The sequence below is a fragment of the Spermophilus citellus genome (genome assembly GCF_964194105.1).
Source record: "Spermophilus citellus genome assembly, chromosome: 8".
Lineage (NCBI taxonomy): Eukaryota > Metazoa > Chordata > Mammalia > Rodentia > Sciuridae > Spermophilus > Spermophilus citellus.
Genome location: NC_138189.1, coordinates 41072478 through 41098744, shown reverse-complemented (window position 1 = coordinate 41098744; position 26267 = coordinate 41072478). Strand labels below are relative to the sequence as shown.

Here is a 26267-nt window from a genome sequence, read left to right as displayed (position 1 = left end):
TCACTGAGTTGCTTAGCACCTTGTTGTTGCTAAGGCTGGCTTTGAACTTTCAATCCTCCTGCCTCAGCCTCCTGAGCCACTGGGATTACAGGTGTGCGCCACCGTGCCTGGCACATCTGTTCTCCTCTCATGCTCCGCTTCGGGTAAGCTAGTTTGCATGTTGGAATTTTCCTTAGATTTCAGGCTACTTGCTCCTACAGCCTCAGCTCTCTAATGGACCAAAGAAAAATTATGATTTTGTAGATTATCCTGCATGCTCCTTTTCCATCCTGCAACTCACCTTCCCTGAACTGCTTTCAAAGATCTAAAGTGTACCAACAATGGCTACTTTTGTACAGTGGTGTTAGTGAGGCTTTATCCAGCTTTTTACATCCTAAGAGGAAATACCTACTTAGCTTTTAAATTTAAAGATATTATTAAATTTATAAATCTAGCAGAAAATATAATCCTTTTTAAGGGAAATTTTACAACCTAGTTATGAAACCTCTTTAACATGTTTAACTGCACTATCAATTATGTGATATAAAGTTAATATATCTCAATATTTTACTAGTTTTCTTGGAAAAAAAAGACCCACAGAGTATGGAGCCCAGAAATAAACCCAAACATATTTGGTCAACTAATTTTCAACAGGGGCACCAAGAAGATAGATATGATGTAGAAAGAATATTTTCTTCAATAAATGGTGCTAGGAAAACCGAATATCCACGTGCAAAAAATAAATAAATAAATAAAATTGGCCTCTTAACTCATACTTACACAAAAGTCAGTTCAAAATTAATTATAGGCCTAATATAAGTTCTGAAACAATGACATACCTGAAAGAAAACAGAAGCTCTTTGACACTGGTCTTCGTGTATACATGATTTTTTTAATAGAATAACAAAAACACAGGCAACGAAAGCAAAAATAAACATAGGGAACAACATCAAACTAAAAAGCTTCTGCACAGCAAAGGAAAAAATGAACCAACTAAAAAGGGAGCTTGTGGATGGGGAGAAACATTTATGGTCCATGTGTCTGACAAGGGGTTAACATCCAAAACATGTAAGGGACTCACACAACACAATAGCAAAAACCAAACAAACAAATCTGACTTATTAAACGGACAAAGTACCTGAATAAACATTTCTCCAAATAAGACATAAAAATGGTCACAGGGTGCTTAACATCACCAATCATCAGGGAAAAGAATCAAAGCCACAATGAGAGGTCACCTCACACCTGTTAGATGGCTGTTACCAAAAAGACAAGGGATAAGAGTGTTGGCGAGGGTGCAGAGAGAAGGGAACTCTGCACCTTGTGAATGGGAAGGTAGATTGGTTCAACTGTTATGGAAAATATTATGGAGGCTCCTCAAGAAAAAAAAAGAAAGAAAGAAAAACAAAAGAAGAGAACTATCATATGACCCAGCTATCCTTTCCCTGGGGTTGTATCCAAAGAAAATGAAGTCATCACCTGATAAATTTATGTGATGTCCATGTTAATGGCAACTTTGTTCATGAAGTCACAGTATGGAAACAACCAAAGTATCCATTGCTTGATGAATGAATAAAGGAATTGTGGTATACACACACACAAACACACACACACACACACACACACACACACACACACACCCTGACATCCGCATCAACAAGAATGAAATTGGAGAACATTATGCTAAGTGAAATGTCAGAAAAAAGAAAAATACTGCATGATCTCATTTATATATGGAATCTTTAAAAAAATTGAATACATGAAAACTGAGTAGAATGAGTAACAGGTGTGAGTGAGGAGGAGCATGAAGAGACATAGATCAAGGAGTACAAAGTTATAGTTCTGTAGGATGAATGAGTCTAGGATTGTAATTAATAATAGTGTACTGTATACTGGAAATTTGCTGAGTATATTTTAGGTACTTGTACCACACATAAACTTAACTGTAATAATTCCTTCATGGTTTAATCAGCTTTTTTGCTGTTGTGAATAAAAGACCCAACCAGAACAACTGTAAAGGAGAAAAGGTTTATTGAAGGGCTCACGGTTTCAGAGGTCTCAGTCCATAGAAGGCAGGCTCCAGTCCTCAGGGCTCAAGGTGAGGCAGAACATCATGGCAGAAGAATGTGGCCGAGGAAAGCAGCTCACACCATCATTCAGAAACAGGGAGAGAAAGACTCCACTCTCCAGCTACAAATATATACCACAAAGCCACGCCCCCAATTCCCACCTCCTCCAGCTAACCCTACTACTTCAGTTACCACTCAATGCTGCAGCCCAGCTGCAGCAAAAACGGGGGGGGGGGGCGGGGGGGGGGGCGCAGGAACTTGTGTACATTGATACAGCAGGAGTGGGAGCCGTTTATTGTAGGACAGGAGGGGTATATATACATTCCACACAGCTCATCTTAATTAACATAAACTAGATACAGCAGTCAACCAATAAGGAATCTCCACACTTAATGGCTTGCTGGCGTTACTTCACAAACCACTCCCTCTGGCAAAATGCCAGGCACCATCCTGACTTGTTTACAGACCCTAACAACTCACTTAATCCCTGTCAGGGGACTAAATCACTGATTGGGTTAAGTCCTCACAACCCAATCCTTTCTCCTCTGAACCTTCTTGCATTGTCTCACATGTGAGCTTTTGGGGGACACCACATCTAAACCATAACACTTCACTATACATATGTATATCAAAACATTACTGTTGTGCACCTTAAACTTATACAAATTAAAATGATAATGTGCTGAAATTTATTTTTAAGTGTTCCAATCATCTATTGCAGTAGATTGTATTTTTCAAGTGAGTACCATACCACTCTTCCCATCCTTCACACTCTGTCAGGAGTCTGTGCCACTCCCCACCTAAAAGTAGAGTCTTTCTCCATCACTCTAAATCTGGTGGTCTTTGTGACTCCTTTGGTCACTAGAATATGGGAGAATTGATGCCATGCTCATTCTAGGTATGACACTTAGCTGACCTGGCAGCTTGTTCTCCATATACTAATGGGGACACTAAGTCTCACTGATTTTGTGATCTGGGTCTCCTGTATTCTCCCACAATTCTCTGAGGAGTGTGAAAACCACAGGGTTTGGAGAGAGGGATGTTGTTTTATCACTTTTTATATTCAACTCATCTTTTTGCTACTTTATTTGATTATAAATTATTTTCATATTCTTTCAACATTTCATAGATAATTCAATTGCCTTCCATTAATTTTGCATATCTCTGTCTTATCTAATCCCCTGCTCACAGCTTCAGGTTTATTCTAATGACATTCTAAGGTTACCTACTATAATTATACTTTTTAAAAATCAAGCTGTTATTATATTTCTAATAGTTTTTGTTTCTACAGGTAGGGCGAACGAGTCTAGAGATCTAATATACAACATTGGTGAGTTTTTATGCTCCAGGTACATTTATTTACTCATTTATTTATTTTTATTAGAGCTTTATAGTTGTACATAGTAGTTGAGTTCGTCCCGACAAACTCATACATGGCATGGAATTCGATTTGAGTTCATGATTTCCTCTTAGATGTTTGGTGTTTGATGTACACAGTTTTATGATCATTATATCTTCTTTATTAAAAAATGTCCTTTGTCCTGCCCAAATATCTTCTTTTTATTCTGTTGAATGATTTTATACTTAAATGCCGCAGTCTGGCTGGGCACAAAATCACAAGCCACTCAAGCAGGAACAAACTTTATTTCTGAACTCCACCAGCACACTCCACACACACTCCTGGGAAAAATGTCGAACGCCTCGCCACGCAGCTCCTCCGGGACACACTACTCCAACAGGAAATCCCTCCTCCGGAATTCCCTCCTACCGCACTCCCCAACCAAGGGGAACTCGGGAGAGCTCCAAAGTAGCAGGCCAAGGCAGACAGCAGGGGTCTAATCTCCAATTGAATGTGCATCTTAACATAACCATTATCATCTCAATGGCTTGCTGGTGTCACCTTTCAACCCAAAATGCCATGCGTCATTCCTACTTGGCTATGGCTCTCAGCATCTAAATACCATTTTTGCTGATGTTAATTTTATATTTCAGATATAAATATAAACCTCTTCATGTGCCTCTTTTCTTCTCGTTATTAAGTCTGTACCCTTATTTCACCGTATTAACAGCATGCAGTTAAATTGTGTGTTTCAGTGTAATAGGAAAGTCTCTGCTATTTCCTTATTCAAAAAATATTAATTGAACACTTACTTTGTTCTACATTCTAGTCTAGGCATTGGTGGGTCAAACAAAGACACCTGATCTCAAGAAATTGGGTGAGAGGAGGCCAGTGATAAACAATACCCATAACCAAGAAGCAGTTAACATGGTGTATTACAAGTGCTAACTGCTGAGGAGAAAAAGAAGAGTTGAGTAGGGTACACGGCACTAGCATATAAGAGGGTAGGTTGCAGTTATACATCGTTCATGACAGGCCCTGTTGAATAAAAGTGAAGGACAAAAGGGAGTAGCTACGTTGGCATCTAGAGAAGAGTAGTCCAGGCAGAAATAACAGGCATTACCAAGTCTTATGGTGGGGGTGTGTCTCACATGTGCAGGGAAGAGCAAGGAAGCAAGTGTGGCTGGAGTGGGGTGCAAGAGAAAGCAGTAGATTAAGACTGACAACCACCATTGGATTCAGCTTTAGCAATGTCACTGGTAACCTGGCTACAGATGCACAGTGCTGGAGGGAGGCAAGGCCTTGTTCTCTGGGGCACTACTACATGGTGAATGTGCGGCTGGCCCTCCGTAGCTGCAGGTTCTAAAGTCACAGATTCCATCAACTTCGAATTGAAAATGTTCAAAAAAAATTAAGTCTGTACCAACTATGTATGTTTTAGTCAGCTTTTTCACTGCCATGACTAAAAGACCTGAGAAGAACAATTGTAGAGGAAGAAAAGTATCTTCGGGGCTCCATTGCTCTGGGCTTGAGGTGAGGCAGAACACCATGGTGAAAAAGGGTGGGGGAGGGAAGCGGCTCACATGATGATCAGAAAGCAAAGAAACTAAGCTCAGCTCATCAAATGTGTACCCCAAAGTCATGTCCCCAGTGACCTACCTCCTCCAGCCACAGGAACCACTCAGTTAATTCCTATCAAGGGATTAATTCACTGATTGGGTAAATGCTCTCATAACCCAAACATTTCACCTCTGAATGTTCTTGCATTGTCTCACACATGAGATTTTTAGGGGAAGCTACATATCCAAACCATAACAATGTATGTACACACCTTTATGCCATTATTCCCTAAATACAGTATAACAACTATTTACATAGCATTTACTTTGTCCTAGGTATTATAAGTTAACTAGAGATGATTTAAAGTATAGAAGAGGATGTAGGTAGGTTATGTGCAAATACTTCAACATCTTATATAAGGGATTTGACATCATATAATGGATTTTGGTATCTGTAGGAGGTCCTGGAACCAAGCCTCCTTGGTTACCAAGGGACAACCGTACCTAATTTTATTTCTACTCTTTAATTTATTATTTATTTTATCTTATTTTTATATTTTTATTTTGATACAATGATTTCAGTGGTTTGACCATTATTTGAGTTTTCTCCAGATTCTAATCTCATCTATACACTTTCTGGCCACAAAAGGAGCAGGATTTTTAGCTTTCCCTATAAGCCCTGGGCACAGAGGAAAGAGGACTGGGTGTGTCTTTGAGCCAGTGTCTCCAACTGGGCAGGAAGCAGGTGCCCTTGTCAGGTAACTGAAAACAGCTTATGAAAGGGACCAAGGTGCAACACAAGGTGTAGGATAACCAAAGGGAGAATGCAGGACCCAATGATAGTTTGTGTCGGAGTGAGATGGGTGGAGCCAATATCAGGCAAGAGAGAAGAAACAAACTTACATCACAAACTTGACCTCTCCATTAATCTGGAAGGGGAATTCAGAGGCACATAAGGTAGCATGTCACTCCTGGAATCTGGTGCATGCATAGCAGCCTCTATTCCAGTTTCCTGCCCCAGCACCCTCTCTTCTTAGCCTATAACCTGCCATTCCCACCCAAAAGGCTAATTCCCAATCAAACATGAGCACAAATCCTTAGACGTGGGGGATTTACCTTCTAGTTCATTACATAAAAGACAATTTAGTCTGTCTCTCACTTTGGGCTGGTATCATAATTGATTTTTGGTTACAAGAAACAAATAAACGGAGCCTAAGTATATTCCAGACATCAGATATGACCTTGCATACCCTTTGAGGTCTAGTTAAAACTTGGCCTGACCCCCAATACCACCACCTAGGAAATTCAGAATCTTCACTACAGTTTCAGTGAGTTCCTGGGCTATTTCCTTTTCCTCCTTCCTGCCTCTATACTCCCACCTCAGCATGGGCTCTGCCAGTTCTGCTTCTTGTTCATCTAGCATTTAAGTTGAGAGGATTCACTGATTTTCCTTGAGCAGCCCCTTTACTTCAAGCATCTTGTAAGGATAAGGACTTTAAAGACATGTCACTTCTCATTTGGTCTCAGTTCTTCTTTCTTCAAACATCATCCAGTGCAGGAAGTACATACTCGTGATAAGAAGACAAATATAGAGTGCAGCTTTAGCTTCTAGTGTACATTTAGTGTGTCAGTGGGGAAAGAATAATATTTTTTTTCCTATGAAGGGTAGAACAAAGATCAGCAGCTTATCATCAACTTCAAATGGACTTAGGATCAATTGGGTAAATTATTCTCCATCAAATTCATGAAACCACAAGTAGATTTGGGCAGCTCCCCTTGTTTCTGCACCATTGCCATCGTTTTTGTCAGTGTGTCTGGCAATGTCAAGGCCAGGGCTGGCTCAGGGGCAGCCTTGACACTGTGACATGGCTGTGCTTCCCCTATTGGAAAAATGTCTTGTTTGATCGTTAAGAATTTTGTTGATCAGAGCATCATTTGATTTTAGCATTTTACAACTGGAAAGGACCTTTTTACAGAAAAAAAGTGACAAGTGATGAGTCCTCTCATTGTCTCTGCTAATTTTTTTGCCTGTTTTCCTTTTCTTTTTAGTCTCAAAAGCAGATTCAGAGCTTCATACGCACTGCCAGTGCTAAGGCACACTCAAAAAAGTAAGAAAGCTGTCAACTTTCTAGACCTTCAGGTTTAGCTGGCTTGGAAATAGAGCCAGATGATTTATCAGGGGTAGATCTGAAAGCCCTGTGGCCCAAGCACACTTCCACCCAACCTTTCCTCTTCCTCCTTCACTGGCCTTGGCTTTGAATTGCAGTCTGACAGCTCTTCCAGCCATTCTCACACCATAACCCAGGGTGCTCATACAGGTTATTTCCCCTAATCAAGTCATAGGTCTTTTATCTCCTGAAGGTGTCTGCTGCTCAAGGGACCTGGACTAATCCTAGGGTGGTGTCTGGATCACAGGCAGCCGGGCTCACTGGCTACCTTTGGCCCCAATCCCCATGACACTGTGGAGGGGAATGTCTCACAGTGCTTTGGGCAGGAGCATCGATAGACCCCAGTTTCCATGTCTTACTCTATCCCATCAGTAGAATTCTAAGGCTTGGTGATGAGGAGCCACTTCTGCTATTCTATGAAATCTCGTGTGATCTTCTCCAAGGGAGGACAACAATGCTCATGGGAGGTGGCAGCCAGTCAAGCAGGGGTGAAGAGCGCAGCCTATTTACAGATTCCACATAGTGGGAGGACTTGTAGGCACGGGTGTGAGAGACAGGCAGAAACAGTGGTACCCAGCTAGGAGAGACTGGCTTTCGTATGACTGTCGGTGGGGACCGGCCTGTCAGTGACCCTGGTCTTCGGTTCCTGGTTCCTCATTCCAGAGAAGATGCTACCTTGAGATGAGTTGAAGGCAAACCAGGAACCTCACAGACCTTCTCCCAACTTGGGGCTCCAAGGAGTTGGTGTGTGAAACTGAGATGAGGAGGGGACGTCCTTAGCATAACTTGCTGTCCTCTCTGCCAAAACCCCATGGCCACATGGTACTGAATAGTAAGGACCCCACCTGCTTGCTGCCACACTCATGTGTACTCACAACTGCTGTGAGTTGTGGGTGAACCGACGGAACGGTCTATGTTCAGGTGCAGCCTAATCACTCAGAAGGACTGGTCACCCTGGGGGTCAATCTGGGGGTGTGAGTACAGCTGGGGCGGAACTCGTCAGGGTTGTCCTTCCAGTCCACCTCCTAGGCAGACTAAGAGAAAGTGGTTGAGGGGGGGACTGTCCTATCTTAGGGGGAAGGCTGCATCCGGAAGAACCAGTCTGGTCACCCTGGACGATGGCTGGCACTGATACCGACAAAGGCTCAAATTAAGACATCACAAACAGGGAACTTGGAGATCTGGGGCCTGTACTATCTGTACTGGTTAATAACACTGCACCTAGCTCTTAACCCTCCATATGCTATCACTGGACCAAGCTGAATGGATTTCAATACAAAATACAAGCTGCTTCTCTGGTATTCTGATATCCCAGAAGGAACTAGCTTCTGCTCTCTCACCTATACTGTGGTCCCTTGACTGCAGTGAAAGTCAACACTAGTTGAGCTACTCAATAACGGGGGACTCCAGAGAAGGTACATTATAATAATACCCCACACTCTTATAATGGACTAAGGACAGTTGCAAGGAAAGTATTCATTACTTGGTGATAATGTAAGCTCTGGACTGGAAGTTCAGCTTCCATATTGGGAGGAGATAGCTACTTCTGGGCCCAGAGTTATCAGAAACAGACGGACAAGCCCTCCCTGAGTCCACACCCACTGCTCCATCTTGCTGTGGCTTAATGGCTACCAAGAGACCTAACCTTGTTTGCCTTGAGCACCTCACCATGGATTAGCACCTGTTTATTAGGGTTCTCCTTGGCAGTGAAGAATTCAGCTTTAAAAGGGCTGAGAAGAGAGGTCACTCCATCCAGTGTAATTGTCCAAATTAGAAAAGGAGTGTTTTCATGCCTCATGATTGGAGAAAAGTCAAATGAGCTTCCCTTTGCAGAGACGCTGTTGCTCAGAAGCTGACTGCGGGGCCATCTACCCACTAGTGGTGAGTGGTTTTCATGATTCTCTCTTTCCTCGATTCTTCCACTCAGGAGGACCGTGGAGATGGGCTCTCTGCTGTGTTTTCTGTCTTGGAGGCCCTGCCCTTTCTTGCATGGAAGTGAAAGTTCACTGGAAGGAATGCACTTCCCCACCAAGAAAGCTGGCTTCTCCTGAACGTCTCACCCCCACATGGTCCAGCAACGCAGTTCCTATCTTGCTTTTACCCTTTCCACTACATTCCCTTTGGGGACATTTCTTGTGTGTATGTGTCCTTAAGTCACTTTATGAATTTTCAACCCCCTTGGGAAAATGTTTGGAGACTTGTGCTTTTAAGCCTGAACAGAGTCCTCTACTTAACAGCATAAAGCCCAGAGGGTGTGTGGATGGTTGACATAAAAATATAGTAATTTGTTATTTTCTACTGAAGACTGAAGACTGAAGATATAAAAGTAGAATGAAAAGGGATGGGGATTATAATAATGCTTTTAAACTTTTAATGCTTCAGGTGTGCATCTTTTAAAAAAAGGTCTACTGAGATGCCAACTCTACCTTAAAGGACTTTAAATTCATCTCAGTATTCAGTTGTTACTGTCATCGCACAGCCCAGAAATTTTTCAAAGCCTTGTCAAGGAGCCAGCCAACCCTGACTGTGGACATGAAAATAGAAACTAAATTTATGAACTGGTCTCTAACATTAGAGAACCTGCCTCTAACATTAGTGTGAACCATGATACCCTAAAAAGTTTAGATCTTTTGGGGTGATGAACTTCCAAAACCAGAAGAAGGTAGAGGTCCTTCTTTTCATGAGCCTTCTTCTCTGTGTGGCCCTACATGACTAAGGGTCAAGGCAAGACTGTTTGGGAACCTGGGAAGATGGCTGGATCTACCACCTAGCAGCCTGTGCTCAAACGTTAGCTCTGCCATTGACTTGGTGGGTGATCTCAGGCAAGTGCTTTTTAACAATTTGGAGTCTTGAAATTAGAAGAAGCAAGCTGGTCCCCTATCTCCTGTAACTGCATCTGCAACCTTCCTCTGTCATGATAATCTCCACCTTGCATTTCATTTGTCTATAAATTTCTTGACTATGAAATAAATTCCTTAAAGTCAAATTCTTTTTATCCTTGACACCAACTAGCATATTGGAGGCAACTCATACATTTGTTGTTTAAGTGAGTGAATGTGTGAATAATATTGGGATTATTGTGTGTAATTGTGAAAATTAAATGTAATAGCTCCCATCCCAAAACATATGGATCCTGATTCCTGAGAAAAGACTCAGGATTTAATGTAACAATGTGTATTTTCTTTGGTATTCATCTTTAGTTCTTTATTATTTATGTGTTTGTCTTTTTTATTTATTGTGGTACTGGAATTAAACCCAGGGTCTCTTGCATGCTAGGCAAGCACTTTACCAGGGAGCTACATCCCCAGCCTTCCATCTCTAGTCCTTTGAACTGAAATTTGTTGAAGTCCTCCAATGTCCCTTCCAGGTATTGAACTAAGCCCAAGATGACAGAAGAAGTTATTCTCCTTACTTTGCAGTCGAGAGAGGAGAAAGTATTTAAAAAACTAGAAGCAGTCAAATAATTGCTCAAGTGGAGTTTGTCGGGAGCACAGAACAGGCACCAATATCTGCGAGGGGAAGTCAGGCAGGGTTCCACAGAGGAGAGGGCAGCAGAGCCAAGCTCTGAGATGGAGCAGGAGTTGCACAGACTGTACTCCTAACAGCCGGGAGAGAGCCTCACGTCTGTCTGGAACCAGCCAGACATGAGGACAAGTCAGTGTACCTCTCAGAGAGCCAACTTCTTCTTCTGTTAATAACACAGTCCATGGGATTTCTGCCAAGACCAGTAAGGTAAGAGGCAAAGTGCATGATGACTATCCAGGCAATGATAAATGAACGCTGTCACCATGGTGCTGTATGGGAAGGAGCCTAGAAGAGACAGCCTGGTTGTTATGGGAGCCACAATCAGGTTTTATTTATTTTTTTTTTTAAGAGAGAGAGAGAGAAATTTTAATATTTATTTCTTTTTAGTTTTCGGCGGACAACATCTTTGTTTGTATGTGGTGCTGAGGATCGAACCCGGGCCGCACGCATGCCAGGCGAGCGCGCTACCGCATGAGCCACATCCCCAGCCCTACACAATCAGGTTTTAGAGGCAGCCCAGGGGAACCCCAATGAACATCGCCCCTCTTTTCCATCTGGGTTGAGGAAAATTTAGAAGGGTGATTATAGAGGCCAAAATATCACCTTCAAATTGCTAATGGTTAAATTAGAGAATCAGCATGGAACAAGGAAGCAGAGCTAGACGGCTCCCAACTGGGCAGCTCTGGCAAGGCAGCTTCCCAACAGGAAAGACTCAGCCCCTGGAGCAACAGGGGAAAACTCAGGAGCACTCCCCAGACAGAAAGAGGAGGAGCAAAACCAAGCTTGCCCAGTTGCTTTTTCCCGTGTTACCAGTCAGGGACTCCTGGGGCAGAGTGAGCAAAGGGTGGAGCAGGCAGTATGCTTAGCAAACAGTTTCCCTGTGGCAATGGGGACTTGGCAATGGGGACAGGGGAATGCTTCAGCGGATGTGGTGTTCCTAGGGCAAGGGGGCTGCTATTCTGGGCATGGAAAGGATTAGGACATGTGGATGAGGTTGATTGGCATCCAGGGCCCATACCTTGAGGAGCCATGCATGGAGAAGAGGCAAAAGACTGAGAGTAAGTGACTACTGAGAGAGAGGGAAGAGGGACTGACCAGGAATATACCTGGGTAGATTGCCAAGGGGAGTGACAAGTGTGTCTGCCACTGCATAGCATCAATATATGGTGGCGGGCTGGGGTTGTGGCTCAGTGGTAGAGCACTTACCTAGCATGTGTGAGGCACTGGGTTCAACTCTCAGCACTGAATATAAATAAATAAAATAAAGTCCATTGACAACTAAAAAAATAAAAATAAAAAAATATGGTGGCACTGATCCCCATGCTTCTAAGATAAGAAAAGGCTAATGACATGGTTTTGCCAAGTCCTTAGGAAGGATAGGATGTGGCAAGGAATTGAGATCTGAACATGGCAAGGAAGATGGGGGCTTGGTAGCCTCCATGGATCCAAGATCCACCAGCATAGTTAATGCAGAGGAGAAGGTAAAATTTTAATATGGGAATGAAAAATTCAACTGGGTCAGAGGACACAGAAGAGAAGTGCATTCTCTTATTTCTTTGTTTTTGAGATGGTAGACTTGGGGGTAACAAGATCTAAGGGGTAAGTCTGTGAATGGGTGGCTCAAGAAGAATTAAGTTAATTTATAGTTGGGGAGATTAAGGATGTTTAAGGGGTTATCTATAAGGATATGGAAGTTCTGAGGCTGAGGCTTAGGTCAAAGTTAATAGAGAAGGGACATTTTATTTCTTTACATGTGGAATCGGGTCAATTGAAGTAGTCATGTGTGAAACAAGACACGACAAGCTTCAAAATATCAACCACCACCACCAAAAAAGCTGCTTGAGAATATTTCACCTGGTTTATAGCAGGAAGGAGATCATACAGACAAAAAGACTTTTACAGCTGTCACAAAATAGAGGTCTAATGATGATTACAGAGACAGTAACGAAGAAGACTTTTTTTCCCCTCTACTACAGAAGAGTGTGCTGGCCACATATCTGCAAGGTCAACATTCACAAATGTATGCCATCTCCAATAAATGAATGAATTCTCATTTTCCCGAGAGATTCCTTGTCCCCACAAGAGCACATGAACCAGACAATAGACCCCTCCTAAGTTATGGACCCAGAGGTACTCTAGGGGCACATGTGCAAATCAGGCAACACATGCACTGTGAGTTTGTGAGAGAAACGGAATATGTTCCATTGCCATACAACCAGATGGCACCTACATCAGCTGATATTTATGATTACTACTATTATTTCCCATAATTGCCCTTCTGAGATGTGCTCATTTGCATCATGCTAAGCACTTGTAATTAGCCAATGAAAGATTTGGAGCTGAGCTGGTTCAAAATTGAGGCCTATGTGATACAATGTATATGTAGCAATTTCATCTCATAATGTTGAATATCTCCAGAAATTATGTAACTGAGGCTTTTTCTAGAGATGGCTTCTATTAAAATCAGATGAAATATGTTCATTTTTGTTGGGGCATTCAGTCATCTTAGCTCTACAAATAGGCTGGGGCCTGGGGAGGAAGCAAAACAGAGGCTACATAATTCTCCCAAATCACGAGGTATGGTCTTAGCAGTAGGTTCATTGCCAGGAGGAATCCTTGACAGTGCCGATGCTCATTGTGGGAATCTAGAAGTAAAGAGCTTTGAAATCAGCCCTCCTCCTCCCCTTCCATTTCCCTGTCAAGATGCATAAAGGCATTCAAACTAACCCAAAAGCCCAAGAGAGCTGGCTGGTTAAGTAGGACGGCCCAACCTTGAGTTCAGAGAGCTTTCTAATGCTTCCCACCTGCCTCTCTGAAGTACACTGCTTCCAAGATACAGAGGCAGCAAAGACAGAGAAGACCATGGGGTAGCAGAAATGGAAACTCATGGACGTTGGCGCAACCCTGAAAACACCATCGTTCTTAAGAAACCACCCCAAGATCAATCTACCCTTCTTTTCCTTTCTTCCTTCTCCCTCCTTCCTGAGAAAAGCAGCCTAGAGTAATATAAAGACATGAGAAACTCCACAGTCAAGGCTCTTGATAATCTGGTCCCATCTCACCTGTCCAAGTTCAGTGCCCTGGATCCTTTTGGCCCAGCAGCCTCTCACCTTTCTTTCCTCCCCACCACGCACACGCTCTGCCAGCACACATAGCCTGGATCATTCCAGCCCCCCACTTGAACACTGCGACTCTGCCTGCAGTCCTTTGTGATCTCTGCTTTCTCCACATCCTCCAAGTTCCTGCTCATGGACCAGCAATATGGCACCAGCAACAACAATGCCTTCCCTTCTGGCTTATCCCTCCCACTTACTGTCAAACTAGGGGTAGTAAATGGCTTGATCTTAGGGGTCAATATCAACTGCTACTGCACCTGGAAATGCAGCTGGAAAGTTCAGAGCTAACCTCTGAGATCCAGAGCACCTTGGCAATGAGAGCAGCAGGGGAGGAGGGAATGAAGCAGTGTGTGTCTACAGTCTGCCAGCCCTGGGCTAAACCATTCAGCCTGGTAATGTTGATAATGGAATTTAGTTTAACGTTGTCTTGTATTATTCAACTGGATGCAGTCTAGTGATCTTGTGGCAGTTCTGACAAAATTTTCAAATTTTAAAGACGCTGCTAAAATTATAGAGCGAAATGACCATAAAAGATGTCCTAGAGAGTTACAACTGGTCATCCGCTAGTGATCCTTCAAACTGGGTTTACTTCTTAGGGTTGGTTTGATAGGCCATAAAAAAGATGATTTCGATAGGCACAGTGGCACACGTCTGTAATCCCAGCGGCTTGCGAGGTTTAGGCAGGAGGATCGAGAGTTCAAAGCCAGCCTCAGTAACAGGGAGGCACTTAGCAATTCAGTGAGACTCTGTTTCTAAATAAAATACAAAAGAGGGCTGGGGGTGGAGGAGCAGGGGATGTGGCTCAGTGGTTGAGTGCCCCTTGAGTTTAATCCCTGGTACCAAGAAAAAAAGATTTCAATAATGCTCCCAGGAATGATAATGGTGTTTCTCAAATATAAGTATACACATGCATATGTGTCCTATACAGACACACTCAATGTATAAAGCAGATTACTGATTTAGTTGTAACTGCATTGCAACTGCAGACTTTCTTCCTAGAAAAGACACTCCCAGGCCTACTTCTACAAGACATCTCTTTCTGGATAGGTCAGAGGCTGAAGGAGGGAGGGTCCAGACCTTGTCCAGTGTACATCCAACCAGAACCTTCCCCTCTTTCTTTCCAGCGGTTAATAAGGACCTGGTTATAAACTACTCCGGCCCTGCCTCTTGCTGAATAAGCCATCTAGAAGCAAATTCTCAGCTTATCCAGGCCTCGGTTTCCCTAACTACGGAACGTAGGTAGCACTAGGACCTGATCTAGGCGGTCAGCCGAGCAAAGTGCTTGGAACAAAAGTGAACTTGGCAAACACTTACTCAATGTTAGCTTTTGTGATTATTATTTTCACCTTTCCCCCAGTACTTTAGAAATATAACTACTGAGATTATTCTATTAGATGGCTAATGTGTGAAGCAGCCCAGTGTTTTCTCTTCCTTTAGACACTACCTGGGAGCTCCACTCTAAGTTTAATGCTTATTCTCCGTTTTCATTCTTTTTTCCCTTCCTTTCTTTCCTCAGACCATACATGCAGACAGCTAGGGTTTGGTATACAGTAAGTAAAGCCCCACAGTATTGAGTCCTTTCTGTGAAGTTTTATGCACTGTCGCCTCCTAAAAATTCACTTCCCCTGCTCCCTGCGGCCAGTGCTGTGAACGTAAGCCTGATATCCAGTTCCCAGGTCAGATCCCAACCTTCTGAAAAGCCCCAGTGTGACCCACACCACACTGGCTGCTGGAGGCCTGTCCTTCTAGATGATTCAGCAGGTGGACAGCTCGCCCACCCCTCCCTCTGTTCCCAGGGACTCCAGGTCACTGGAAAGACCAAGTCTTTGTTTTGGTGGCCTGATACTTTTCCCTTTTTAAAAGATCTGCAAGCAAAACAATTTCTCTGCCTCAGTCTTTTTCTTGGTTGTTTTTATTTGCATATTAAAGGCACAGCCACAACTAACCTTAGTTTCTAATAAAGTCATGAATAACTTCTTTGGTTTGTTGTTGTTGTTTAATTTTTTTTTTTTAGTTGTGGATGGACACAATACCTTTGTTTTAATTATTTATTTTTATGTGGTGCTGGTGATGGAACCCAGTGCATCACAAGTGCTTGGCCAGCACTCTACCACTGAGTTACAACCCCAGCCCCTGTCTGTTTTTTCAGCTTCCAATTCCCCTCAACAGGCACCAAGCTCCCAGGTGGAGAAGGAATTTAGGCCTGTCTGGGGAGGTGGGGAGCCAGTTCCCTGCAGGTGAAGAGCCTAGGGTGCATCACACGTCCTGTGCCCTCCCCAGCATTTCTCTTCCTCGTGCACCCCTCCCCCACTGCTTTATCAGCTGTTGAATGACTGGCTGCAGCCAAGGTGGAAACCCAGGAATGGCATCAAAACTCCTTTTCCTAACCCCTTCCCAGGTTTCCTTCTTCTTTCACTCCTCCCCAGGTAAAATGCCAACCAACCCCCCAAACCTCTAGGTAGTACACTATTAAACACGTGGATGCAAAGCATTTTCAAGATCAGGAGGAGGGGTAAAATCTCTCTGGGCAAGCAGACCGTCCTCCAGGGAGGCTGAGTCCCCAGGTCCCCCCAGGCAGCACGTTCCTGAGAGTAAATAAATTGTGCGGGGATGCTAGATGCCTTCATAGACATGGGCCATGATGCAATAGGATGATAGGAATTGTTTACAGTCCTCTTCAGATGCCAGAGGGCTTAACAGCGGGGATTCCTCCTGGCTGCTGCTCAGGTGCCAGCTGAGTCAAGCATTAGCCTCCCTTTCCTGTTGGAAAGGCTGAAGCAGCAGTGACTTGCCCAGGGTCACACACAGCTTGGGACCGAAATAACTCTGACTCCTCCTTCCTGGCTCTAGCAGCAGACAACATCGCCTTATTACTGCGCTGTCATTCAAATCTGAATCATTTCAAAAGCTCCTAATTGCAGGCTTACAGTGAACTGTAACCGCCGTGTGACTGTAACTACCCAGCAAGCCCAAATAGGAATGACTGAAGTTTTACAGATTCCCCCAAAATGGAATTGAAGTGCTTGAGGTGAGGGGGGGGGGGCATGGCTTAGAGAAAAAGTGTTTGGAAATGACTTTAGAACTGCTGACAATGATCAGATTTAGATTTTTAAGCAATGAATTTGAAATGTCACCTCCACTTTGTCTTGATATTGGAACAGAGAATCACTCAGGATTTAAATAGATGCCATTCCAAAAGGCTTTGGGGGCTCAACCTCAGATATTTCTAAGGAGTCTATATCCTTTCTCTTTCTTTTTTTAAATCACTGTCTCGTTTCAGTATTTAACCCATTTTGTCCCAGCATCCCAGGTGTGGAACACCCGTAAAAACTTAAATTAAACCACAAATATACCACTTATCATAACTTCAAAATAACTATTGTTTGCAGAGTTGAAAACTTGGGACTTAATGGGTTAAACTTCCCTTTTAACTTCTATGTTGGCTGCTGTGGGGAGTGAAGAGGGCTTGGGGAAAAAAAAATCAGGCGTCTAAGTTCATATCTGTACACGGGGTTGGACACGTGCTGTGCTCAGGAAAGAAAGTAAATTCCATCTGGCAAATTGCTCTAACTGATTCATTTGTCCTCTAAGAGACGCCACCTACTTGCTTGCAGGTATTCAGGTAAATGATAGGTGGGCGGGACCTACTGAATGTCTCCATGCTAAGGTCTCAGCAATGCTTTATCTGTCCTGGCTCCTGTGATGTCACACGTTTCCTGCTCTGGACCAACCAATGCCCTCCTCCTTCCTCCAGGCACCTGTACACTGAAGTTGAGGCTGGTCAGAACTCAGGCAGCCCAAGAAGCTTCGCGAGGTTCAGCCACAAGGGGTGGGAGCTGCCTGGTGACTGCTATTTTGAGAGCCCCAAACATTTGAAAAGGTGAGCTGAAACTCCATTTTTTTTTTTTTTTCTCTTTGGTGTTTAGACCACTGGCATGGAAGGGAACTAAATGGGGAATTTGAATAAAAGCCGAATGCCTTAGCCCTGGGTAAAGTTCTTTTGAGAGGAGAGGAAACCTTGTCCTTGACATTCTGGTTGCAGAGTATACTTCTTTCAGGTCAGGTATTCAATCCTTTTTGTTTCTCCTAATCATTAATCCAGCCTCTGCTTGTCTGCGAAGCTGATCTGATTTTTTTTTTTAAAACCCCAGAAAGGAGTGGAGTAGAGACTTTTTGTTGAAACTTAGCACAAAGGCGCAGACCTGTTCATCCCGTTTAATGGAGGTTGGAAGGCCCCAGGGCTGAAAAAGTTCAGTTGCTTCTTTTTCGCTTGGCTTTGCCTAGCTTTCTGTGTTCATCTCAGAGACAATTGAGACCTAAATCTGTGCAACATGTTCCTCAGACACCTGCTTGTACCTGAATTCTGGTGACCAACTCAAAAGGCACCGTCCCTCCCATTTTCCTCCCTTTCTTCTCAGAAAAGATCTTCTGGATTCTTTGCTCTTTGTAGAACGAGTGCTTTTTACAAAAATACTGTGCTATCTAGATCAGAATCTTTACCTTCAGACTCAGATTGGCTGTCTGTTGACCTTTGGTTAAAATAAAGATTATCCCTTCAAGGCCACAAAGATGAAACAGCTTCCGTTCTAATTTTTAATTTGGGGGAATACTTTTGCTTTTTCTCTTTTTCTTTTAATAGGAAATATATAGAGGAGATTTGTTCTACCAGGGCCTGACTTGTTCAAAGTAATTGTATCACTAGGACCCATTTTTGTTTTCTTCCTCCTAATCACATGGCCTAGACTCCTTTTGCTCTGGACAGCCCTCGACAACTCCACACTGTTGTTAGTGAAAGCCAAGAAACCATCTCCAAACCCAGCCCCCTACTGGGGTGAGCTGGGAAACCTGGGGAATGAAATAACCTGTGAAGCTCTTCATTCCGGATTTATTCACGGGCCGTTTTTCTGAAATTTAAGTTAACAAGTAGGCTTGCAAAGGGGAAAAATCTATTAGGAATTATACTACCTACTATTTATCCACCCAGAAATTTGAATTACATGTAAATTTTCCAAGAGTATGAATTGGAACAAGTTAAGAAATCTTCATCTTAGGCAGACAGTTGCTTCTTACCACTAAGAATCTGCCCCGCTCTTGTTGCCAATTTCTCTCCTACTCCTAGAAGCTCACATTTTTTTTTGTTTTTTATTTATTTTTATTTTTTAATGTTTTAGTTGTAGATGGACATAATAACTTTATTTATTTATTTGTATATGGTGCTGAGAATCGAACCCAGTGCCTCACACGTGCTAGGCAAGTGCTCTGCCACTGAGCCACAACTCCAGCCTCTCAGATTGCTTTTTTTCACTGACCTCTGGGCCTTGAACTTGTGGTTGGGTGGAGACTGCTGCTTGTACCTTAATAATGTTCTTACTTGATTCAGAGCTTTGTCAGTAGAGAGAAAAAGATCTGAATCTTGTATCTTTTGGTTAAAAATGTGTCTTGAAAGTCCTGAATCTCTCCACAACCTTGTATTCCCTCTGGTTTACCATGGTTGATTAGTTCTTTTCACAATAGTTAACTTATGATTAAACACATAATCTCATCACTCTATGTCAGCATCTCTGGCTACTAAAGATCAAAGCCATGGACCTTATGCCCCCGTAGGAGAAAGGGAAAAAATGAGAGACTGAAATTCACAGTCAGAACATCTACAATGTAGCTGGTTTGTTGGAAAACTCATACCTGAGCTCTGTCCAAATCTCCTATATTAACTCCACCTGTTAGATCAAGGGACATAAAGCCTGATGGAAAAATCTCTTCCCCTGATAACACTGAGCAAATTACTTCTCTGACCTTCAGTTTCTTCCTCAATAAGACAAGAGAGAATAAGCCCTTGTATATACTGTAGTCAGGGGAAGTAAAGAAGGTAACTAAAATATGAGAAGCTTAGAGCAACCAGTGCTTGGGGTTGAGCCAGTGCCAAATAAAGGCGGGTCCATCTTTCCTGAAGGAACTCTCCTGAGTGTGTGGAGATGGTCCAGGCTACTGCGCTAAAAGATCTCCTGTGGTTGCAATTGTTAGGAACCCTGGTGGTTCTTGTCATTGTCATTAATTGGAAGTAGTTAACTCCAATGTGAATAGTTTGGAGAAATAAACCAGGTAGAGGTGAGTACCTACAGGATGTCCTGAAAGGAGCCAGGCACCAGTGTCTCCCAGTCTCCTAGGTAAAGCTTTGGGGAAGTTAGTTACTCCTTCCTTTCCCCACCTCACAGCTCTCACAACAGACACACAAAATATGGGCTCCCTACAGGCCTTCAGGGGGAAATGTGCCGCTGCCATTTGCTGTAATCTGACTTGGCAGGGAGCCCTGTTTGCTTTCAATTGTGCTATCTCCAGCTTGGACTGGGCACTTGATCGCCTCCAATCTTGCAGATAAACACCCTTTACCCGGCCTGCATGAGCCGATGGCAGCCAGAGAGGACAGACAGCAGGGCTGAAGCCTGCACTGTATTGTGTAACGGAGGTTCCAGGGTCCATTGGATCTAGGTGCCCCCTTAGTGGAATATCCTGGGACTTTCAGTGACCTTGAGTTGTTGCATAGGAACAGGGGTGTTCTCAGGGCCCTGGGAGTTTCTCCTGGTCTCACCCTATCAGAAAGAATAACACAGGTTTCCATCTTTCAAGAGCCAGGGGGTAGTGGACCAAGGACAGTGGCTTCTAATCTTGAATGTACTTCTATCTTGCTCAGGAGACTCTGGGGAAGAACCTTGACTTCCCTGACCATCAGTTTCCTTGTCTACATCTTTCCCCAAAAAAGGATGCCAAGATGAGGTACTTCACAGCCCTGTTGGTCCTTACAACAGATGCCAGGTGGGCTTCCCATCTAGGCAAGTGGGTCAGACTGACTGGAGCTGGGGGGCAATGCCTGGCTAGGAAATAGGAATCGTATTCATCCAAATTCTAGGTGGAGAAACGTTTCTGCTCTAGAACAATGACCTGGTATGTGGCATCAGATCACCTGGGCTCAAAACCCAGTCCCACCACGTGCTGCCTGTGTGCTCTGGGACAGGTTAGGTGCTGGGGATCCAACCAGGGCCACCTGCTCATGATAGACAATTGCTCTACACTGAGCTACCATCCCCAGCTAGAACAAGTTCACTAACCTGTTTATCTCAGCAGCAAAATAGGGTTATTGCAAAGATGAAATGAATTGCAATATGTAAACGGTACCTGATGGAAGGTTAACTCTTACATGCATTATTTTCTTGAAAGCATGGCTTAGTGGTGGAATCAGATTTGGGTTCAAGATTCAGTTCTGCCATGTAATTACTAGCCTCCATGTGGTACTCAATATCTCTGCCTCAGTTTGATCATTTGGTAAATTAAATGTTTAGCAAATTCAAGGCTGTTGTGACAAACAATTAAAAGAGTTACATGTGCAGTGCTTGGCATATAAATGCTTGGTCAGTGTTAACTATTGTTATGTTATTACAGAAAGAATGTCACATTGGCTACAATAACAATCTTCTTAATCAAGCTGAAGTCTGGATATAATGATGGAAATTCTAATAAATTGAGGGCTGAAGACTGAAAAAAAAAAAAAAAGGATTTCTCCCAAAGGCTTAGAAGGAAAACCTGTTAACAGAGATTATCTTCTTTACCTGGGCTCTCTAGGGTAGAATAGCTGCCAGCTACAGAGTTGGGCTTTTGCAGACCGGCAGACAGTAGGATCTGTGATGTGAGACACGGTGATCATCAGCTGCCGCTGCCATGATTCTCAGCTTCACACCTCCCAGAGCCTCTTCGACCTGACCTTGACCATGATATGCTTTTTGTATTTGAATTCCTCACTTAAGATGGGAAAAATAAGGTCTGCTAGGACTTTGGCCACCGTAAGAATGCCATCCGTAAGATGCTTCCAGGAGAGGACAAGTCAGGGAGGCTCTCAAATGTGGTTCCTCACTGCCTCGGTATCCCTGGACTTCCTGGTAACTATGGAACTATTCTTGCTATTTATGCTCTGGCATTACATAGACTCACTTTTACGTGGGTGGCACATTTATTGTCCTCTGACACTACCTCCAAACTATCAACGGCCTTTCAAAACTATTTGGAGGGCAGACAGTGTGTCACTCTTTGTGGGTTAATGAAATTTAACCATCTACTGTCCCCAAAGAATGAGGTTTGCCATGAAAACCATGAAAGTTTCTAAGTACAGAAAACTGCACTGAGCTCAAATCAGGAACAGAAAGTGGTTGCTGACTCTGGTAAACTTCCGACATCGGTTATTTCCTCCTATCTCATTCTGTGTGGCACAAGGACACCACAGTGACCTATTGGTTAGTTAAACAGAGCCAACTTCAGATCAGCATGAGGAAGACCTTTCTATGAATTAAGTTGACCAAAGTATAGCAGGTTGCTTGTCGCCGAAAGTGATAATTTCATGGTATATGCAGTGTTTGCTATGTGTTTGCCAGGTAGAGGGATGGGCATAAGGACAGCTAGATGGATGGCTGGATAGATGGATGGATGGATGGATGGATGGATGGATGGATGGATGGATGGATGACAAAGAATATTTGTGTTTCTTCAGCACACATACACTCACCCATAAAATGAGGGATCTATTAGGAATCTAACAAAATTATTTCAAGGATTAAATAAGAAGATACATGCCATGTACCTAGCACAGTATCTTGCATGCAATAAACTGCCCATTGAAAGTAACAATTATTATCTTAATTTATATTATATTCTAAAAAGGAATTCCTTACACTACACGTGTGAAGAGGGTAAATGAGATGATATGTGAACTTGAGATGTGCAGTTTCTATGACAGCCCCTTCATTCCTGTTCTGTCTCCCTGTGCTTTGTCCTGTACCTTTCTGAAAGAAGGTTTTCTTCCTGTCCCTTAAGCCATGTTCCTTGACATGGTGGGTTGACTAGTATACTTCCTATGGTGGCAACAGGTTCTATCCCAAATAACAGTCCTTATTCCTCCTCCTCCTCCTCCTCCTCCTCCTTTTTGGCAGTGCTGGGGATGGAACCCCGGTCACACCAGGTAAGCACTCGACCACTGAGCTACATCCCACACCTACCTTTTTGTTTGTTGACATCAAGAGTATGACTTGGAACATGTGGACTTAAATTCCACCATTATTTTCAAATGACTCTTATTTGTTTCTTGTATTGGATACATTTGTGACAGGGACACAAAAGACTTCACCCACAGCAGAGTGAAAACTCTCCAAGAATTTTCTTTAATAGCCTCTTGGCACAGAGCTTGGCCACTGCACATGTATGATGGGGAGGTCTAACTATGCCATTGCTATCTGTTGAGATGATTTGCATAACTTGCTTATGACTACTTTTGTCAGTCACGTGGCTTTTTTGGAATAGCACACTGCATGTTGAGGTTCCTGCATGCTCATGGTAATGCGTGAGTCACCTGGTGTTTTCAAACTCATCATTAAGTATCATTGTCATGCTTGCATTACGTCTTCCATAACACAAGCACACTCGGCCATCCCATCTGCGGCCCTTTACCCCTTGAGGCCTTGCAAATTGGCCTCACAGTCATCACTGAAGATGTCTGTATTCTAACTTATTAGTGGATTAAAAGGAAATCATAACCTTTTAGGACTAGAGAAGAGCTGCTATCCCTAAGTTACGTAGCTAAGTGATTGCCATCTCAAAATATTTGCCCTATCTCCAAGGCATCCTGAGAAGGGCTGGAGAAGGTCATTGGGAAGGTTCACCCACTCCTGTGGGAATGTCCTAAAAACACTTCCCCCCGCTTCTACTGGCTTCCTAGGTGTGCCATGACAAATTACCTTAAACTTGGTGGCTGAAAACAATGTGGGTTTACTCTTTCAGTCCTGGAGGCCAGAAGTTTGAAATCAAAATGTCAGCAGGGCCGGGCTCCCTCCTCTGAAGGCTGTCGGGGGAGAACCTTCCCCTGCCTTTTCCAGCCTTTGGTGGCTCCAGACATTCCTTCCTTGGTTTGCAACTATATAATTCTAATCTCTGCCTGTCCTCACATCCCCTTCTCCTCCATTTGTCTCCTCTTCTGTCTCTCATCTGGACATTTATTGCTGGGTTTAGGGACCACTGAGGTAATCAAAGATGATTTCCTCTCAAGATCTTAGAGTTGATGACATCTTCAAAGGCCCATTTTCCCCAATAAGCCATATTCCCAATTGTGGGATTAAGATGTGGACATACACTTAGAGGGGCTATTATTTTACCCACTCTATCCCCCAACTTATATCCATTTTTATGGGACCCTCCAACTATTTATGGAGAGATTTGTTTTTATCCTCTTGGAAGATGCAAAGTACAGGCAAGAAGAGTTAGAATAGGCAGCCTTCCCCATGGCCATCTTTTATTTCTATGAGGGGTTTTGAACTCTTAGACCTAATGAGTTCTTCTAGTCAATTCTCTAACTCTAAGGATCTATTGAGAAAAATCAGTATTGGCTGTGTTGCATTAGTAGGTGAGTAGAATCCTGGTTAAGGAAGTGATCACTCTCCTTAATTCTGAGTCCACCAAACCACAATAATTATGGTTCACTTCCAGGAGCCTTGTTTTCAAAGGGAACCTTAACAAACTAGAATCCTTTTCTACTACTTGCCTACCCAGGAAATCAGCTGGAAGGACCGGAGATGAAGGGAAAAGACAGAGGAGAAACCACCAAATGCTGTCTTTAATGCGGGGGACGGGGGGAGCTGTCACATTTGAGGGAGTCAGTGTGACAGATGTTATACTGAAAGGCAGAAACCAGGCCAAAGGTCAGAGTAACCAGAAGGAAGCATCCAGCTTTTGGGAAACTGACGTCCATCACCAACAGTGTGTCAGCAAAAGCGGGTAGGTCATCCCTTAGATGTTTTGGAAGAGCATTTCCCCATTTGGTAAGAATCTAAGATCCTTACCTAACTCAAAATCCTATGACTGCTGAAATAAATAATTTTAAAAGCTCAACTCATCACATGTGGACACCAGACACTAATGGGTACACTCCTCTTCCTTGAGTGCTACATTTGCTCAGGTCTCTGCACTCACTCAGATTTCTTCCCATCTGTCCAAATTCCATTTTCCTTCATAACCTTTCCTATGAACCTTCCTTAGCTGCTCCGGGCCACACTCCGGGCCTCTCTCTTGTTCCTTCTCCAAAGCTTATCTATTTATGGCTCCTACCTCGGCGGACCATCCTGCTGCCATTTGTAATGTTTTACCATTTTTCCGGGTTTGTAAACTCTATTTTCCTACTTAGATTTAAACTCAGTAAAGCTGAAATTGAACTCCCTTTGGAAGCTCCCACTGAGTTTAAGACAAATGCCAGGCATAGACTAGGCCATCAGTGAACACCTGTATAATGGAAATAGCAGGAAGACGTTGAGAATTCAAATATCTTTCTTCATCTCATTTTTCTCTCCATAAAACTTAGTTATCTGATTTTTAAAAACCCAGAAGTACTTCCTGAGGGGAAGAAGGCCCGTGTGCTTGCTTCTTTCCAATGCTTCTCCTCTGACATCAGCTCCTCCCAGGGCCCTGTGCTGACTGCGTGGACAGAGTGCTCGGTCAACGTAAAACACTCTGCCTTCATTTTTATTGTTGGCTCTTTCACCATGTTTATAGGCTAGGAAATAGAAGGACATCTTGTCCAGTAGAGCTTTCACAGACAAATCCCAAGAATGAAGGGTGCGCCATGACACCCCAGGGGAGGGGTGGTAAAATCCAACAGGAGAGGCGAAGCTCTTCTCCAACCTACTTCTGAAAGGTGTTTCCTGGCTTCTAAAACTCGTATCTGATTGGTTAGTCACTTGGGAGTCTTTTCGCTTAACCACTTCCCTTGTTTTTCCCACTTTATGAATATCTGCGTTCTCGGTTATTGACTCCAGATGTGTTACATTGTCTCCTTTTAGTTCAACTCTCCTATAATTTCCTGACCTAATTCTGATCACCGTAAAGATACCCCTCTCCTTTTTTTCTGCTGTCCTTTCTAGCATTGGAAACACTATGCAGGTGAATGTCATTAACACATCTCATTAATGAGTCACTTATTCTCTCTTTGAGGCCATGGATGTAGATGTTAAGCAGACACAAAGCTAACCACAACCTTTGTGGCAGCCTGTAAGCACCTGCTCCCCGTCTTCCTCTGCAGTGCACATGTCCCCTTAACATGCACACACAGCCCCCCACCCCCGACCACTGCAAGCAACCCTGGCTCTTGGTTCAAAGGCAGTTCATATCCCGCGCATGACCTTTTTATTTCTTTTCTTTTTTCCTGTGGGTACTGAAGATTAAGCCCAGGGGTGCACTACTACTGAGCCACATCCCGAGCCCTTTTTATTTTGAGACAAGGTGTTTAATCAGCTTTGCATTGTTGTGACCAAAATACGACTTAAAGGCAAAAAGTTTATCATGGCTCATGGTTTTAGAGATAGGCTGACTCCATGACTCTAGGCCCAAGGATGAGGCAGAACATCAGGGTGGAAACATGGCAGAGGAGCACTGCTCCATTCATGGCAGCAGGAAGCTGAAAGAGGGAAAGGCAGAAGGGGCCCTCAGGA

The 26267-nt window shown here is 43.4% G+C and overlaps 1 protein-coding gene across 7 annotated transcripts in view; it reads left to right on the top strand.

Moving 5' to 3' along the window:
- Window positions 1-26267, top strand: part of LNX1 (ligand of numb-protein X 1) — a 188639-nt gene that overhangs the window by 44766 nt on the left and 117606 nt on the right. For 3 of the 7 annotated variants that reach the window (XM_081303324.1, XM_081303328.1, XM_081303330.1), the window contains exons 3-4: window positions 3340-3378; window positions 17510-17635. The gene's annotated coding sequence lies outside the window, so the exon portion shown is untranslated. Of the gene's footprint in view, window positions 1-3339; window positions 3398-8947; window positions 8996-17509; window positions 17636-26267 lie in introns of all 7 variants that reach the window. The other 4 variants (XM_081303326.1, XM_081303329.1, XM_081303327.1 and 1 more) reach the window with 3 other exon arrangements.